Here is a 9,259-nt window from a genome sequence, read left to right on the forward strand (position 1 = left end):
AACTTTGCACAATAGTTTAAGCTTTTTTTCCTGGCACACCAAAAGCCTCATTTATTATAACCAAAGTTTCCGAGACAACAATTTTTTTATTTTTTTTGTCACAAAAGAAAATCATGGGTCATCTTGACATTTTTTGTGCGCCTTCTCAAAAACCTTTGAGAGGAGCATTCTATGTATTTTATGCATGTATTTTAGCATTTTATGTATTTTATCATTTCACAGAAACTGATAGAATAGACTTTAGAGTACAGTGACAAAAACTCTTCATTGAAAACATGATTAAAGGGCAAAGGAGCAATAATTACAGAGTGAAATGTCTACTCTACTCCGGCTGATGTAGGCTCTTCGGAAAAATGAACTGCTCTACCCTGTGAGGCAGCATGATGATCTGAAAAAAAGGCAGCCTAAAAGGTCAGGATGACTTTTGATCTCGAACTGGTGTCGAAGTGTTTGTCCTTTCCCGGATAATGAAATGGGAGCTCCAGTGTGTGCTCCTGTCACAGACGTTGAATCAGGAACATTTCCCCTACACAGAGGAAAGACTTTTACACCGCAAGACACACAAGGGGCAACATCTTAACCACATCCGCACAGCAAAAAGTGTGCATTGAAAAAGGCAGCCAAAGATAGTGACCAGTGACTGAATATTTGAAAAGTGTCCGCAAACCAAAGCCAACGTAGCAAAGCACCGACGTGTGTGTGTGTTTTTTTTTTTTTTTTTTTTATGACTCATCTGTCTGAGCCAAGTGTTTGGAACTCAGGACTCAGCCTGTGTGGTGAAACATGAATAGTTGATGCCACAACAGCAATATGAACTTGGTGTTTTCAAAACAGTTCTGAATTATGAGTATTGGTAGAGAGGATGAATAAGCCTCCGATACACAGCTCGTGCCACACGAGTTTGCCGACTGCAGTTCCGGCACATGAAGGCCTTCGCAGCAATGATGGAGCCTCATGCTTTTATAACCTTAAAGTGTTATATTGTGGACTGTGGGATTTACCAGACTTTTTACCCAGAGGCACCAGGTAGTGCAGTAGTTCAAACGACTGTCTTTGGACTTGGTGCCTCTGGTTTTGAATCGCAGTTTGTGCTCTAGTACCCGTGAACTGAAGTACAGAGAGCAGTAGACTACTCTAAAAAGTAGTTGTAAAAATGGCGCAGCTTTATTAAAGGGTAAATGTCTGTAGGTAGCTTATTACAAAAAACTGCTTTAGTGTACCTCCTCCAGACAAACTTTTTTGAGTGGAATTTAACTTTTTTTTTTTTTTTCAGAAACAGAGCTACCATGCAATTCTGAATTCAAATTGCGCGCCAAAGCGTCACGCGATTCGCCGACGGCTAGCTATGGCGAATATAAGACGTGCCTGAAGTTTCTCTATTCCCTGCTCGCGCTCCAGCCTCGGTTTTTCTGGCGCTTAGTTATTTACGTCATGTCACGAAGCTCGTGCCTAGGGGAGCCAGAACGCGCAGGCGCAAGCAGAGGTAAAGGCACGAGGCAGCCCAGAAGGAGGGGCTGTCTGCTAGCCTGGTCTCGCGAAGTGCTCAGTAGGACTAAGTAAGGCAGTTCGAGGAGATGCAGACCTGTTGCACATTTATTCATTTAGCGGAGGCTTTCTGCAAAACCGCCTATAATGCCAAGTTCATTTATTTATTTATTTATTTATTTATTGTCGGTGGAGCTAGTAGAGCTCTTTTTTGAACCGGTCACCAGCCAGGCAAAGGCAATGAATGAGTAATTAAGCAGTACGCTGCCTGCCAGGCAGCTGTTGGTGTTAAAACAGCTGTGCATTAATAAAGTCAACAAAATTGCAAGCTGGCGAAGTCAAGATTTTGGAACTTTTAATGGAAAATAATTGCTCTTCACGATAAATGACAATTATAAAAAGACACATTTCTGTGTTTGTAACACTGTATATATTGCTCCGCAGTGAATGTCTCTTCAGCCCCTCAGGTCGTCGTAGATTGCACAATTTACAACATTAGTAATACAGCTGACTTTATATTCAAGAAAGCAGTTGATATCATGCATAAGGCAGTGAAGAGAGCCTCTTTAAAACAAATATTTTCTTGTGCCAGCTAATTTTTCTGACAGTGCAAACTAAGCCTCATTACATTTTAAGATAACTAGTGTTGAGGAAACATTTTGTGATATCTCAAAAGTGTTGCTTTGCTCAGCTAACTATTAATTGATATAGGTGAAAAAGAAGTTTACCTTTGTTTTATTTAATTTGTAATGCAAATGTTTATATGTATCTCCAAAAAAAAAAGACTAGGAAGTTGATCAGGAATGGTGGATATTGTGATAAAGTTTTATGCAGGAACTCATGTGATGAACATTGGTTCACATGGTGGAAAGGAACAAACTAACTGCACTTTAATATCACACATCTGCATCTATGTCTCTTTCTGCTAACGTAATGTTCACATTGGATCTTATATGAGATGTTCGTTGCTTTGAAGAAAAGCATCTGCTAAATGAATATATGTAAGTGTAAATGTAATCCATACATCCATTCATTTTCAGTAACTGCTTGCCCTGCGCAGGGTTGTGAAGTCAGTGATCCTTCGCTCACTGAGTGCAAGGCAGAGGAGGGTACACCCCTGATGGGATGTCACTCTACCACAGGTTTGTATTATTTCAGTTTGATATATTTCATTGTTGTATATGTTCACAGTTTGGAATGCTTTGTAGCATCATTCCCTTAATTTCCAACTGAAACTGGAAGCTGACCAAAAAATGTTCTTCAAAACAAATGGACCATATCAACATAATTATTACATTAAACATTTTCAGCTGCATTTACTCACAAAAGCATTGGTTAAATGGTACTTTGTTTTTGCAATAATTCTTTGTTCTTTTTTTTTCCCACAGCCAAAATTGCTTGAGCTACTTAGGTTGCAAATAAAAAGGCAAGCTTTTCCAGTCTGAGCATTCAAAGTCATCCCACATTCTCGTGTATTTATAAGGAAAAGAACACACTGACCTTGCCAAGAGCTTTGGCAACAGTATCTTGGAGATTTGCGCTGTCAAGTCCAATGATTGTTTGCTTATTAAAGGTGACGTGTAGAAGTATTTTACATACAACTTGGCTTTCTACCAATGAATGAGTAAAAAGCCACCACTATCTTTCAGTTTTATTACAATGTCTGGAGCATCATTTATCTAAACAACAGAAATATATATTTTTCACAAAAATATCCAAAATATAAATAACCGAAAACTTTTTTAATGAAACTGCACAATGGAAGAAAGAGGATCTGGAGGGAGGTTGGAGGGAAGGAAGAAGTGGGGAGAGATGGAGGTAGAAAGAGGTGGAGGGTGGGTCACAGGATTGCACAGCTTTTCCAGAAGCATTTTATATTTTTATTTATTACTGTATCCAAGATTTTTATAGAAAAAAACCCAATGAATAAATAGAGACGTGCCTAATATTATACTTTTTTAATGATTAGGGTTTCATTATCATATATTGACAAAAATGTTTATGTAATGAGTCGGCCTTATCTTTAAGGCTGGTAAAATACAGTCAGGATTTTAAGGTACAACATTTTAAAGTATATTCTCCAGCTTATTCTCCTTTCTCTACTCTTCTCTTTCTTCCTGCTGTGGCATCCTGAAGTGCAGAAAGAACACTACACTGGCTTGTGTGAATAAAGCAGAAGACAGCATACTAAACTGGAGATGGTGACCACTGCATATTTCAGTTATTTTAAAGTAAACTTAACTTTGATGTTATTTCTTAATAAACTTAACTAACAAAACTAAACAAACTAAATAAACCAAATTAACAAACTTAACTTTGATCTTATGTAAATTTAATTGTACAGCATTCAGTTAACATTATAGTGTTTCATGTCTTATGTTTCCAGGACAGAAGATCTCTGAGACCCTGCATTGTATGAGCTGTTTATGAAAATACAATGAATAAGTAAAAACCTTTTTAATTCATTATTCCCTTCTATGACATTTTTACAGATCTTAACCCATTAAAAATGAAAGGATTATACATTTTTATTATTCTGTTGATTCTGATGTTGTTGTTGTATGTGGAAACAATTCTGAGTTATGAACAAACTTCCTGTTCCAGTTTTGTTTGTAACTTGCGGATTGGGTGTAGGATGAGAGTTAACTGAATAACTCAGTACTTCTGGATTGCAAGTTCCTCCTATGAAAAAAAAATTTTCCCCCAACACATAACTATTATTCTTCAGAGGTTCACAGATAGATAGTATGTTTTTTCCTACCATAATCTGGAAAAGGGCCAACAGTACTCACACTACACATCTTACTGCTAGAATTTCCAGAATTCAGCATGATTCTTGTCTGTAATATCAGACAAGATATCATTCTGGAATATCAGCAGTAGTTCAGGCAGCTGTGTGATTGAGAACATTGACAACTCACTGTAACTTTTTTCTTTTTGTCCTGTACACTATGAAATGCATAACTCTTTCTTGACAATATTAGAGAAGACGACAGAGTTTTGGGGTATTAGGCCTTTTTTTTTCTTTTTATATTGCCTGGAGCCAGCCAGGGTGCTCTGGTGGGTAAACTAGGTTATGGAAAAATGAAGCACATTTGTGTGTACATTAATTCATTATATACAACACACACCTTTTCACAATGAGGACCATTTAAGTGCAGTTCCTCAAGTGTTAAATTTAAAGGATGACCCTTTTTCTGTATTGTTCTATTATAAACTCCAGAACAATACACTATTTTTCTTACAGTACAAAGTCTGAGCACATCTGGTTTAACTACAAAGACAAGCTGGCCTTCAGGTCAGACTGCTCTGCTACCTCAGTAACAACAATAAACACATCTGAAAAAATCTGTGCCTATTAATGCAAAAATAACCCCAGTAAAGGACAGCTATCTTATTCTGTATGATATATGCCACACAAGAGCAAGACTTTCTGACCCTTCATTTTATTCAGGTAAACTGAAGTGAAATAAAGGTTAATGTTCCGAGGTTTCTGGATTAAACCCATCAAATTTAATCGCCAGATTCCCTGGAAAACACTGCTACAGTTAAGGCTCTGGTTTTAATAAAAACAGAATCTCTTCCTTCTTGCAGGTTACTGTGACCTTGTTTAAAAATGAGCCGACTTATTTATTTGCTTCTTGAATAACAGGAAATTTAAAAAAAGTCTTTGGAAAAATAATTTTTGCACGTTGCTAAGTGCACTCTATTGTGCTGCACATTTTATTGTGTCTCTTAAAATCTGGTTTCTTTCTGATGAAATAAGTGTATATGAAGGGTTTGTTCCCTTATTTTTAAGAAGGTTCATATTGCTCTGTCTCTTGGGAAATCTGTAAAACACTGGTACCTTGTGTTATAAACACACACACACACACACACACTTTCAGAACCGCTTGTCCCATACGGGGTCACGGGGAACCGGAGCCTACCCGGCAACACAGGGCGTAAGGCCTGAGGGGGAAGGGGACACACCCAGGACGGGACGCCAGTCCGTCGCAAGGCACCCCAAGCGGGACTCGAACCCCAGACCCACCGGACAGCAGGACTGCGGTCCAACCCACTGCACCACCGCACCCCCTGTGTTACAAACACTCATGTTGAAATTTTTTTTTTTTTTTGTGTGTGTGTGTATATAATGCAAAAACCTAGTTTTTTTGTTTATTTTTACTTCTGTACATTTGGGTTTAAATGTCTGCACTTGAACAAGTTAACTGTCCAAGATATTTGACATGCCTCCTCTACTGCTTTTAGGAAGGGGTGATGTACTGATATGTCTCTGGACATGTTGAACCACATTTCATTTAATCTAGTGCCAGTCACTAAACTTTTTCTTTCACTGCAGCAGCAGCAGGTTTGAATCAGCAGTGGGTTGGGGGGTGGTCTGTTATCAAGCGCTTTCTTCCAGATGGGAAAGGCATTCATCTTTTACTACTTGATATTTCTGATGGCTAATATCACCTGACACACAAACATACCAACTCAACTGTCACGTCCCACGGGGTCACTGCCCCTCCTGGTCAGAGGCAGCGCCACTCAGTGCCGCTAGTTAACGCTTACGTATCACCTCACAGTCTCGTAGGACACGGAGGTATAAAAGGAGCCAGCGGAGCAGAACTACTTGCGGATTCTTAATCAGCGGTTCTATTGTGCTCTCTTGGCGATTCGTAGTCTCTTGTTCCCTCAGTCTGTTTCCTAGGTGTTCATATTCCAGTCCCGAGTGCTCGTCCCGTCAGTTCCTCCCTCTTGTTCTCCAGTCCTGGTCCATCGTTCCGATCCGGTATTTCGTCACGTCTCGGGGTTGCGGTCATACTCACAGAGTAGCGTTTCACTGTTCACCGTAGTTCAAACATCGTGTGTGTTTCCTGGTCTCGTGTTTCCTGTTTCACTTCCACCGAGTGTCTTACAATACGCACAGTGCACTTTTAACATCACACTGCACGTGAGGTCATTTTGTATTTCGTCTGTGTTTGGACGTAATAATAGCAACGCGCGTCCGTGTCGGACTCCCGTCCGGACGCTACACCAACTTTTTTTCCCACGTCCCAGATACCAGTGATCATAAAGAGGTGGATTGTCTCATACCATACGTATATTGGCCATTAATGTGCTTGGTAATGTTTACATTTTAATATTAACATAAACGGCTGAGGGAAGAAAGCTGGAAAACTGTCTAAGAGCAGGAGAATTGCCTAGCCTACATTTCCTTGTCATTTGCAGAAAACAGTTAATTTCATAAGTGAGTCAACTATTAGTTGACCTTGGTGTTAGCAGCCCACAAAAGGATGTGCTTTAATAAAGATTTTTTTTAATTAACAGGAGCAGAAATGCTGGATCAAACATAAAAACAGAAGCAGCAACAGGTTATAAATGCATCCATTTATACAAGAATGACAACTAGAGCATTTTGAAAGTGCAATCAAGTGCCATCGTCCGAGAAAACCGCTACCCAAAAAGCTGCCCAGCATTCATATGTTATCATACAGAGAAAATATTTTTCTAGCCCCTCACTCCCCAAAGAGGGTGTTGGCCACAGGTGCAGCACAGTGGTGCAGCAAGTACCACTACTGTCTTGCAGTGTGGTGTGAGAGGATGGGGGTTTGATTCTCACTGTGGGGAGTTTGCATGTTCTGCATGGGTTTCCTCTGGGTGCTCTGGTTTCTTCCCACAGTCCAAAAGCATGCTGTTCTGGTCCCCCATAGTGTGTGGGTGACAAAGTGTGTATGTGTTCCACTGATGTATGGATGAGTGACCCCTTGTGAGCAGTGTAAGTCCCCTTGGTGAATAAGGTGTGTGGGCTGATAACACTACATTCTCCAAAGCAACTTCCAATGAACTCTATTGGAAGTTGCTTTGGAGAAAAGTGTCTGCTAAATAAATAAATGTATATTTATGAGTGCCAGGTGAGGAATGCACTTGCTTACATTTATTCATTTAGTTGACACTTTTCTCCAAAGGGACTTACAGTGTTGTTACTTACAACTGTTTACCCATTTATACAGCTGGGTAATTGTACTGGAGCAATTTAGGGTAAGTACCTTGCTGAAGGGTACTATAGCTGGGGGGATTCAAACCTGCAACTTTTGGGACCAAAGGCAATAGTTGAAAACCACTACACTACCAGCTGCCCCATAACTGTTAAGGAATTGCTTACCTTGTATAATTTGTTGCCTAACTCCTAACTAAACATTCTTGGACCTTTCCTTCAGAGCTTAGGATAGATAAAATATAAAGTGCAGACTGGTCAAACGCAGTAAAATGCACAGTAGACAACAATAAACGGGGAAAGAAACAGGAACCTGAAAGGAAACAGCACAAAAAAACAACTCAGTTGTATGAAATACTTCAGTAAACCAGTCCCAGCCATTCAGAAATGCCAGAAAAGCAGTGGCGGATGCTGTGCAGTCAAACTGGCAGATCTTCCCTTCTTGCATCTGACATCTTAACCCAGCATGGAAAATGAAAGCTTCTGCCCTTGTTTTATCTTTGGGGATGTATTTATAATTTGTAATTTTAAACTAAAACACAAATAAATATCACTTAGATCAGACCTGAAAAAAATGTAACTTGAAGTTAAAATATATAAAATTGCTATACTGTGATGTATTGGTGTCATGTACCCTGTCGTCACACGTTGTTTTCTGGAGAGGTTGCAGACACAAGTGCATAAACAGTTTGATAATGGAGGGATGAAAGTCTTACAGATACTGTACATATATTACAGTTTTGTTATAGATTTATCGAAGATGTCTATGCATAAAAAACAAAAAACAAGTCACGATTTAAGCATTGTTCTTCATGGTGGGCTAGTTCAGTGTAAGTGTTTCCTCAAGTGATTTGTTGATTTTCGATGACAAGCTCCACAATACCTAAGTCCTGTAGGCTGCTGCCACGATGGTGATCCTCGGTCAGCTTGACCCCTCAGCAGACAGTGACTAATTGCAGTGACTAAATACTTTGCAATGGCAACGGTCCGAAAAACAACCTTCATTCCTTCTCCGCGTGTGGCCTTCTGCCTCTAACAGCAGTATGTGTCGACTGAGCCTCTGACATAGCAACCACATCTGGATCTTTGCAGCACACAATAGCTCACTTGAACTGACAGTGTTGGGGAAAAATAAAATGCAGATCAAAAAAGACCAGACAGGAATGGAAAAACCTCCCTGTTGGGCAAAGAGATCCATATTAAAACTTGGGACTGGAAAGCCAGCACAAACAGCCGGGAATGCAAAAGCCAGAAAAAGACAGTGGAGCGAAGCATGCATCAACCATTAAAGTTTCAAAAAAAAAAAAAAAGAACAAGATTTGTCACTAAACCACTAAGATGAACAAGAACTGTGAGAAATATGATCTTCAATAGTCTATTTTCCAGCAAGGGGTAGGTGGTCCAGAGTCTATCTCCAAACGATAAGATGCAAAGTAAGAAACACGTTGGATTGGAAACCAGTCCATCACAGGGCAATTATAGACACTTTTTCAATGTAGAGCTACTGGTCATGTGAAGCAAATACTGTTTGATCATGGGAGGAGACCACCAGTATTGTGTGGTCCACAGTGGCACAGTGAGTAGCAAGTAGTGCAGTTTGTCTCAGCATCTGGGCAGTGCTGGAGGACGTGAGTTGACGGTTGCATGTTTGCGTTGATTTTTTATAGCTACCCTGTTTTCCTCTCACAGCCCACTACGACTATTACTACTGGGGGAAAAATGTCTGCTAACCATATAAATAATTCTATAATGCCAACCTCAGAAACCTCAGAAAATTTTCACTGACAATCA

The sequence above is a fragment of the Scleropages formosus genome, chromosome 10, assembly GCF_900964775.1.
Source record: "Scleropages formosus chromosome 10, fSclFor1.1, whole genome shotgun sequence".
Classification (NCBI taxonomy): domain Eukaryota; kingdom Metazoa; phylum Chordata; class Actinopteri; order Osteoglossiformes; family Osteoglossidae; genus Scleropages; species Scleropages formosus.